Here is a 9,496-nt window from a genome sequence, read left to right on the forward strand (position 1 = left end):
GGCAAGGAATACAAAAAAAACCCCACCACTGTTATTGTATCCATCCTATAAAATTCACCATTTATGGGGATTAAACAAATTGAACAGTCAGTGTGAGGTGCTGAAAGGGAAGTGTTGCCTTTAACTTCTCTGAGCACTTGACAGTGCCTGGCTGTATCTTCAGAGTTTAGGATACACAGGAGTGTTGGAGTGAAAGCTCCTCTGGACCCAGGCCCAGAGGAAAGCCAAAGCACAGGGGCTGAATTAAAACCTTTGGATAAGCTGAGATACATGAAGTCACACCAAAGTGAAATAGAAATAAAGATTTTTAACTTTTAGTAGAAATATATGCTAAGTGCCTTAAAGATTGAAAAGCTGCAGCAGAGACCTTAAACACAGTTTTTACTGCAGCAGTGTTACCTTTTCACAGAATTTCTTTACTTTAGACAAAATACAGATAGAACTATACTGTTCACATTTTTTAGATAGAGTGTTCACATAATAAGAGCTGATAGAAACTATATATGCAAATTTGTGTAATACCTATGTAACAGTTGTGTAAGACTTATGGCTGTTAGAATTAGACCAGGATAGGTTAAGAAAAGGTAAACTAGAATCATGTGTTAATCTTATTGGTCAATTAACAAATACAATCTATACTTCTGTAAGAAAGAATTAGAACTAGAATTAGAAGAAGCAGCTGTTTGCTACTTGCTGTTTGCCTGCTGCTGCTGCTTGGCCTTATCATGTAACCCCCTCGAACTCTGCCTTCAGAAAACTATAGAACTATGAAATAAAGAACTTAGCAGGACAGCAGCCTCCTCCACTCTTTCGGAAGAGTATCCCATCAAAAGCTCAACACACAAGCCCTTGTTAAGACACAGTCCTGTGTTTTCTAAGTTGAATAATACCTCTCAACAACTCCAAGTACTACTTTAAGTAGAAAGAGGTTGCAGAATTCCCCTGTGTACTGGGAGCCTGTTAAACAAATGGTACAAAAAAACCCCAAAATCAATGTTGGCATAAAGACCCCCAAATCAATGTATGCTTGATACAGAAGGAATCAGTTATGCAGCAATTAAATGCACAATGCAGGAGGACTATAAAATACCAGCTTGCTTGAGCAAATACAGTTTCTTGACACCAAGTACATCAGCGAATAAAAATAAATCTTATCGCATATCTCAAATTCAGCAAGGCTTGTCTGGAAAAATGCCTGGAGAGCCTGCAGGATGTGTATCACTCTGCAAGAAGCACAGCTGGAGATGGAAAACACTGGGCAGAGGTACACATTAGTCAACCAGACTAATAGGGATCAACTTACTTTGTTTCAAATCACAAAAGATGAGCAGGATGTTGAAAAGTGATAGAATATGAATAACTAAGTACAGGGCACCCATTTGCAGGAAATGTCCTGCATATGCAAATCAAGGGTAAAGAAAAGATAAAACCAACACCACATACATCTTCCAGGTTTTATTTTCAGGTTGTAAAAGCAATCACTCTGAAAATGAGCATTTCCTGAGATTTAACAACTGTTGGGTTAATAGAACTAGGCAAAGGCAGTTACACTTAGCCCATAATTATGCCCACATAAAATGTACTGTGTCTGGTAGTGATGTCTCTTCAGGATATTGTCAAACAGAATTAACCTTAAAAAACAACACTGTTTAGAAGTGCTGATAAACCCCTTCCCAGAGCTGATGTTTCCATGCAGGTTTGCATGAAGGAGCAAAGCTGGATTACTTTGAAATGTACTCTGCATCTGTGCATAGTCACTGGCAGAAAGCACTTCAAGTCAGTCTCCTCAGTTGAGCATCTTCTGATAGAGCCTTTCTCCCTCTGCCCCATTACCTTTTTGCACACATTTTTGGGCTCAGCTTATCTAGATATTTTATGTCTACACAGGCAAAAATTGTGCAGTTTGCAAAGAGGTCAGATTTTTACATCATCACTGCAGAAGGTCTCCAATTCTGCATTAGGAAAAAGCACTCCACCAAAATGAAACATGAGAGCATTGCACCAATACGCTCATGCTAGCTGCGCACACATACACAGTTTCTGTCTTCTAGGGAAGATATTTAACTTGTCTAAGTCCTTACCATGCCTCTATTCTGTACTGAAACCAAAAAGGGTCTCAAACCACCCTATTGAGAGAACAGTCCCTAGTGAAAGATAGCAAACTCCCTTACAAATTCACCAGAAGGCCAGCCCAGCCAGACCCAGGACAGATTATCCATGGAGGATTGCCACCATCGATCCTCAGAGAGCCCACTATCACTAACGGCACTGCCCTATTAGCAGACCTGCTTTTAGGAGCACAAGGATGAGCTTCTCATCAGCTTCTTACTGCTAAGGAAAGGCTAAAGAGGCTAACTCCAAACACTTCTTCCCTCCTCTTCTTGATCTGCGTGACATTTTTTAACAGCTCTGTCTGATGCAAGCATTTCACATGAGACATAACCATATTTTCACCACCATCCTAGCCCCACTGTCACAAATAAGATGTGGTGAAGAGGCACTATTTTTTGTGTTCTATCACCGGCAGAGTCATATTTCACTATATACCTAGGCTTCAATCTTATCTCTGATGCTGTGCAGATTATGTTTAGACTGAGAGCAGATTCCTGGCATAAAGCAAAACATTATCTAGGCTGCACACACTAGAAAACTTACAGAGCTCTTTGGACTAGGGATCAGAAGTTAGTCTCTTAAGGAATCCTTAAAAGCATCTGAGAAACAGCATTTGCTCACTTTGGCCAAGAAGAGACAGAATGAAAAATACCTTCTAAGTTCCAGTTACATGGCCCAACATGTAGCAGAAGACGCCCCTGTATTCAGTCCAATGTGTCTTGCATCAACAAAGAGTTGGGGTTTTTTACTTAGTGATACAAAAAATAAACACACACACAGCCACCAAGATATCTATTAAACTGAAGCATACAAGTACCACCCAGGAGCACCCAAAAAATCTAAAAATATTTAAGTAAGCATTCCTTATGAGGCCCTCTGAAAACTCGAATCTTTGCAGTCAAGGTAGCAGTTACAGAAAACAAGGACATCAGACAGGCACAGCAAAAAGTGAGGTAGCAAAGGAGCTTAACGCCTTAGGAATGCCAGAGGATTCTGAGGGGAAGAGGGCGTAGTCAGAAGAATTATGCCTATCTTGATTAGCATCAGAACAAAGGTTCACATTAGTTTGTCTGCACTAGGACTCCCCTAGAGCACTGGATAATAACCTTGTTGAAAGCATTAAAGGGATTTCCTCCCTATTTCACCCCCCTGAAATCTACACCCTTTCTCTAAAGGGGGACAAAAGGATGAGGTCCAAATAACAGCTTTATGTTTAATTCTCCGAAAGACATATCTGGGTAGCTTTTTACAACTAAAGCATCAAATATACAATACACAAGCAAGATCCTTCTGTGATAGGTTTTCAAAGGCAACATTTGGGAGCAGGTAGGGGAAAAAAAATCAAATCAAAACAAAACCTATTTTCTGCTCAAGAGAAAAGGTCAGATAGTACAGGTGACTTATCATGCATGCTCAACTCTGGAAGGCAGGAAGGACTTCAGTAGTTTCTACAGCAAAACCAGGGAGTTGTAAGGGAGTGAAGAATACAAGGAAGAAAAACACAGCCTGTGGTATCTGAACATCACAAAATCCAGGTTAACAGAGGTGTCAAGAAAAACGGTAAGGCACGGCTACAAAGGAGTCGGAACATAAGAACATTTTAGAATGCTTCCTGTTTCAAAAGCTGGAGATGCTAACACAAGGCGCTGCCTCACTGCAGGAGGAGAACATGGAAGAGTCATAGCATTTGGACAAAATGCAGGTTTTAAAAGCAAAAACTCAGGAAAAACACAGTAACAGCATCAGCTTTCATCTTACCTGGTATTGACACAGGCTGGCATACAACAGTTGTCAAGTTAGCAAGATTAAACTGACAATTCAGTGACGATAGGTTGATTCACACACCTAGAACTGCACAGAAAAAGTAGGTATTAGCCCTGTGAATACTAAGAATGGCACTCTGTCACATAAAAGAGCAGGAGGTTTGAGGGGTAGAAGTAGCTCTATTATGTTTTTAGGACACAGGCACACAGCTGTGCTTCAGGTACAGACATTACCCACAAAATTCAGATCTGAGTCTGAGATACACTGCACAAGTTACTCAAAAATCAAAGAATATGCAAACTATCCTCACACATTCAATTTAAAAATCTCAAGGATAAGAAGAGAACAGTTTCAAGCATAGCAGAGTGTTACAAAAAATATTTTTCAGCAGCACTCAAGCTTGGTTGATGGGTTTTTTTTCAGTGGGACAAAAACTTCCTAAAAGTTACCTGACATACCCATATTAAAACTGCATCAAGTCCAGCCATCAGACATGCACTTTTGGTGATTGCAAATACTGCATACTTCCCAGATAAGAGTAGGAGAAATTTATTTCTACAGTGCCAAAATTCACAGGTATGTTTTATTGTCTCATCACCATATACACCCTTTTTATTCAACATTACTACTAAAAATTCCAATATTTAAAAATATGGTTATTACTAAGGTAACCTTCTCCCCATTGGAAAGTACAACAGCAAACTGAGAACTGGGAAAACTGGTCATCCGAGTGAGAGTAAAAGCCATGCAGCTGAAAGGAATTTTTGTCTAGCCTGCTTAAAGATCTCCTTTGTTGCTAAACATTTCATTGTCACATTTAAATGTCAGCCTTTTAAGTCTCAGAAGTGTGCAAGCCCTGCAAGACAGGAAACCAGAAACAGTATTGAGATGAAGGTTCTCACAGCTAATGAAACGAAAAGTAAACCTAGCAAACTGCTCTTCACATCTCTCATATGCTTACCAAAAGACATAAACCCTGATCTTACAACCTTGCTCCCCATACACATGAAATGATTTTTAATTAATCTCTGTTAGTAAGTTTGTATGGTTTTGTACTTATATACCAGGGCAAAGCTTGCAATGAGTCTCCAGCACACTTTTGTTGCACATCGCAGAACAAGTACACAGCATTTCAGGATCACACAGCTCTTTGCAATAGTGCTTTAGCTTTAAAAAGACATAGTACTCGAGTCTCCTAAGGGGAAAACAGGACCCTCCCTTTCCTGAAGCAAGCAGCGTGCCCTTTTTGGACTTTGAAAAGGAGTGAGGGGCCTTCAGAGAGAAGCTGGCTTTAAAGCTTTCAGGATGATTGCACATATGGCCACTGGCTCGCCAGTGGCATATGCGGCAGCAGATGGAGAAGTGAAGCTTTCATACCCTCTGAGAAATGCTCTGCAATTTTGACACTTCTCTTGAAAAGCAGACGTGTCAATCACCCTTCCAGGCTGGTGTTTTGGCACAAAAGAGATTCTGCTCAGTTAGCATACCAACACCAAAGGATAACCTACACAGGGTGCTTTAGAAGCAGTTTCTGTCTTAGCTTTCAGGCAGAATGAATCCATACACAGCACAGAATGATAAATTACTGATGTCTTCACTGCACATCAGCTGGCTTTTGGCTCATTAGAGAGCAACACATACCCAGTATGCATCCTTTCCTTTAAAGGAGGAGTGGAGGGAAGTGTTTTAATTAACATTAGAGCACCTTACTAGGTCTAACAAATAACATGCCTTTTGGGAGTGGTCAGCACAAATAGGCTCCAATATCCACAGGGGATTCTGGCATACCCCCTAATAAAACTGTGTTAGTGTGGGCTGCTCTAATATATCATCCTTGAAGACTTTTAAGAAGTTATTTACAGAGAAAAGAAAATCCAAACAACCTAAACAGGTCAAAGACATTCAAACATTTCACTAATCTATAGGTTTAACATTACACATACAAACTACAGCTCATTTCAAAGCAAGCAGCCTTTAACAGCTACTGTTAGAAATCACGTTACAAGTCTAGCATAGTCTGAAAGAGCTGCATTTTTATATAGAATAAGAACATCATCCTCAAGCTCACTTACTGAAACTGGGAGTTTGGGAAGGGTATTGTTTGGTTTTGGTTTGCTTGGTTATTTTTTAAAGACCAACCTATCAGCAGGGTTTCCCCCTTAAAACTTATGTACCTCTAAAAATCCTGCAGGAGATCCAATACACCAACATTCTTTTCTATCTTCATTCCCAAACAAGCAAACTTGATTTCGATCAGAGATCCTTTCAATTTCCACTCATTTTATTGCAAAATCCCATTAAATCAATGCAAAGAAAAAACAGGAACAGCAGCAAACCACAGCAATATTATAAACTGTAAGGAAAATTAGTTGAGGAAAAATGTAAACAGCTTTAAAATTTTCCAAATGGTCCTGGCACTTTTGAAGTGTAAGCTAAGGGAGCTGTGTACAGAGGCACAGTATTGAAACTGGTTCACTACTGAGCACGAGGTTAAGAGAGTGCACATTTCAGCCCTGCAAAGTTCAATTGCCTACAAGGAAGTTATTCCTATAGCAAGTGTACACTGTGAGAATGAAAGCCATTCTAGTCTATAGCACAAATACGATGCAGTGTTTCATTTGCCACATAAAAGTGATTCCAGTGGCCAATTTCCTGTGACTCTGCTCAACCAGCTCCAAAAGCTGTACTTTGCCTTGTCTACAAGGTTATGGCGGCAGCAATGACCAACCCATTCCACTCAACACTCACTTATATCAGGAAGCCAATTTACTGCTGGTGGGCTGGTTGCCAGGATAGCAGTTCCCCCTTCCCCTCAGGGAATCCCCAGAGTGACACGAGACACATCAATCCTTTGTGCTGCAGAGAAAGTTCTCCATGTACGCTCCACTTTCGGAGCCTCCCCACTGTCCAAAACACAGGGAAAGAGAGAAGCTGAGGGGGACAACTGAGGCAGTGGGAAACAAGCAGGGCAGCTCTTCAATGTGAGCTTCCTCAAAAATGTCTTGAATTACCATACACAAATATCATCAGTTTTAAATAAATAAATAAGCAAGGAAACAACAGGCCAGGCTTTCACTGGTCTCTTATTAGCATCACTAGGCTTAGTCTGAAAACACACTTTGCAGACTGCATCATAGTAGTAAGCCACATGAGAGCACTAAGCTTCCTGTGAGAGAGCAGGAGCTGCCACTACTCAGTAACAAAACAGCCAGCATACGAATCGCAGATGAAAACCTTTTCTAGTACATACAAAAGCTCACTTCCTGACATTTATAGGAAGCATTTCTACTGGTTAAACTTAAAATCAATTTTTGCAGCTGCATAAACAAGACTTCTAGTAGAGTCAAGGAAAATACCGTCCATATAACTACAGAACAGCAAAGCCAGATGAATTAGATAGACTTAAAAAGACAGAGAGTGCTTCACTGAAGTAATCTACCTATTCCCCACTACTACACTCTATGCTGGAGGTTAAATTGTTACTTCTGAAGTCATTCCATTTGTATCCAGAATAGCTTAATGACAATAGATTAAATATGTAAGGTGGCATTCTAAGGACATGACACTTCTCATGACAACTAGATAAACGTAATTACAGACTACTGTATTTCGGCAAAAGGAAACTACTGTAACTAATACCACAATACCTATGTTATGCATGGGTTAATTTTTCCCTTTCCCTCTTCTAGGAAATGCCTTCATGTTTCTATTTACATATTCCTAAAGCAGCATTCAATCCTGGCTGCTCTTCTCCCTCCCTCCCTCCCAGTCTTTCAGGCAAGCAGGTTGTGGGACCAATCCTGCCAGTTAAAGATGCCTCTCTCCCAGCTAAGCCTGATCAGCTGGGATCAGCTGGTTACAGCAGCCAACAAGTGGCTCAGAGGGCAGGGGAGCTGTGGGGAGTCCCTGTGCCAAGCAGAGTGCACAACAGGACACAGTCCGGGAAACTCTGGAGCAAGGCTTCCAAGCTACTGACCTTTCATGCAGTTATTCATAGATAAAGGGCTTCTCTGGATGTATCTCAGGAAAGCAAAAAGAAATGCAATTTTCAAAAAGGAAAAAAAAATTCAACAGCAGTGGCCTGACACAGACAAGTGCAGCATGCAACCTTTCTGGACTGACAGAGGCCAGCAACTTACATCTGTTTGCTCACGAAAGCAGAACAAGCAAGAGGCGTATTTGGGAGGTTACAGCAGTAGACGGCTGTGGTGTGAGCACGTACGCCGATAAAAAGCAGAAGTGACGCACAGGAACAGTCACAGAAACCCAAATCTAGAGTTAGTTGCACAGCTGAGGTTAAGATCATGGCAGGCTGCTCTTACTGAGAGTTGTAACAATTCTCCAGGCAGGAGCAAAGTAGCTGAAAACAACCATGACCCAAGACAAAACAAATTCCATCAAAACCACTACACTACAGGCAGGACACACATTTAGTGACTTCAGTTACTTACTGACTCCCCAGGCAGCTGTGCTCAAGCAGCCATTTCAGTCCACCTTCAACATGCTGCACTAAATATAAACTGCTGATAACTGCGTGGAAACTGTTTCAGCAGAGACGAGGAGCACTGCGCAACTCAAGGACGTTGGGTCCTCCTCAAAGTCTACAGGTGGTCAATTTGCATGACAGGCAGAGAGAGAAGGGGACAGAGCCAAAGTCTCTGCTACGCTTGTGGCTGGGAAATTTCTGCCTCGAGATCAGTACTTTCCCAGACCCATACTTCAGAGAGTCATCTGCCTTTAAAGAGGAAATATGGGGGCACCTGAGTTTCGACAATGACTTGTCTAAGAGGAAGTTATGACTCCTTTATCATGTGCCACTCTGCTCTATATTGGTCTTCAATTTTAAAATCTAGCTAGATTAGGTTGCAGATCTTTCAAGCACATCCTTCACCCAGTGGCCCTTGAAGAAACATACGTTTCTACTTTCAGATGATACTGTATTTTCTAGTGGTCCATAAAACATTCATTTAAATAACAGGACAAGCCAATGTAAGAGGGCAGATGAAACTCAAAACAAGAAAAAGAAAAGTTGTTTTTTCTCAAAGTCTGGCTTACAGAATTACTACCAGAAACAACATGAAACTTACAAAAACAGAAGTATGATCTGTAAAGCTGCCAATGCCACAACTGGCCACCAGATTACAGTAATAGAAAGAATTATCCTCTCTGCATCAAAATATACCCCAAAAAACAGCATGTCACAAAAAGAAGAAAAGGAGGCAGACTTGCAAAGAGATTTATGGCAGACACCTGAAAAGGAGGTGGATGAAATCAACGATAAACTATAGACACCACACAGAGCACTGATCCTTAGAGCACTGACATTTAATATGTAAATTCCTTCTCTGCTTAAGCATTTTGCCTCCCTTTGATGTATACAGACAAGTTCAAACTAGAGATGAGAACTGGGAGAATTCCCTTTCTCCATTATCTCAATTTTTTTTTCTTGTCTAAGCAACAGTTAAGTGCTCTATCACTTTTGTTTCTGTTCAGAGGGGAAAAGAAAAAAAAAACACTAGAAAGAGAAGTATAACAAATATTATTAAAGGAGAGAGTCAATGTTTTCCCAGCTCTGATGTAGACATAAGCAGCAAGCTGGTGCCCGACAGCTACAGTGCAG

At 40.8% G+C, this 9,496-nt stretch overlaps 1 protein-coding gene across 7 annotated transcripts in view; it reads right to left on the bottom strand.

Moving 5' to 3' along the window:
- SUSD6 (sushi domain containing 6) overlaps nt 1–9,496 on the bottom strand; it is a 91,617-nt gene that overhangs the window by 67,948 nt on the left and 14,173 nt on the right. For 5 of the 7 annotated variants that reach the window (XM_042047064.1, XM_042047069.1, XM_042047068.1 and 2 more), the window contains one exon: nt 3,871–3,963. The gene's annotated coding sequence lies outside the window, so the exon portion shown is untranslated. Of the gene's footprint in view, nt 1–3,870; nt 3,964–6,624; nt 6,866–7,852; nt 7,986–9,496 lie in introns of those variants that run through there. The other 2 variants (XM_042047067.1, XM_042047066.1) reach the window with 2 other exon arrangements.

This window comes from Corvus kubaryi, unplaced genomic scaffold, assembly GCF_017639235.1.
Source record: "Corvus kubaryi isolate FWS band 111438036 unplaced genomic scaffold, C.kubaryi_AGA036_p1.0 66, whole genome shotgun sequence".
NCBI classification, from domain to species: domain Eukaryota; kingdom Metazoa; phylum Chordata; class Aves; order Passeriformes; family Corvidae; genus Corvus; species Corvus kubaryi.